Source organism: Atta colombica, unplaced genomic scaffold (genome assembly GCF_001594045.1).
Source record: "Atta colombica isolate Treedump-2 unplaced genomic scaffold, Acol1.0 scaffold288, whole genome shotgun sequence".
In the NCBI taxonomy this organism is placed as follows: Eukaryota; Metazoa; Arthropoda; class Insecta; order Hymenoptera; family Formicidae; genus Atta; species Atta colombica.
Genome location: NW_017259390.1, coordinates 1 through 1,122, shown reverse-complemented (window position 1 = coordinate 1,122; position 1,122 = coordinate 1).

Below are 1,122 nucleotides of genomic sequence, written 5' to 3'. Positions count from 1 at the left end.
ACATATATATATATATATATATATATATATATATATATAAATAACATTTTTTCTCAAGTATTCACACAAGTATACACATAAAAAAAAGTGAAATAGAATTCAATGATGAATTAGTGTTATAAATATAATATTAATAAAATCATAATAAGAGAGAGAAAATATGAATTAATTTTACTGAATTATTATGTAATTCATACATATTAGAAACGATTAAATTTTTAAATTCAAAGAATACCAACAAAAATTCCTTTCTTTACTGGCAATATAAATAAAAAAAATGTTTATACACGAAGTCGCATTTTGATAAATACAAAAAAATTATTGAAATAATTGATTTTTAAAATTGATGAAATAAAAATAATGAAATAAAAAAAATAAATTTTCGTACAAAATATTATGAATTTTAAAATACAAAAATTTCGACAGATCTCTTTTTAAAAAAATTATAGGATATTCATATATAATATACATATTCAATATATATGACATAAAAATAAAAAATTATCTTTTGATACAGTAAAATCTATAATTAAACAAATTATATATTTATTTTTCTTAATCCCATTCTCAAATATTCATCCAAGATTAAATATGATACAAATTAGTGCAAAGATAAAATATGTACATGTTTAAAAATATCTTTTGAATGCGTACAAATAAAAAATTGTCCTTGTTTACAATAATATTTTACAACGATTAACTAATCTTATTTTACATATTCATATAAAATGCAATACTATATATGACTATAAATAATTAATTCTTGAACACACACAGCAATTTTAACATAATAGATTGTAGCTTATTCATTTGGTTGATTGACAAAATAAATTTACAATAAATAAAGCAAAATAAGTGATATAAAATCCCATAAGTTACTCGTCGCGAAACACAAGAATTTTTTAAATTATATTAACGTGTTTTCCATTAAAAATTTTTTATAAAAAAGATATTTTCATATAATACACATTACAACTAGATATAAGTGATATAACAATGATATAAATGCAACTGATAAGGAGTTTATAAGTCACAACGTAGGATTTTTTCGCGCTGTACGCGGTTAAAAATTTATCATGCATGAATATGTATAAACATATATAAATATATATATAAATATTC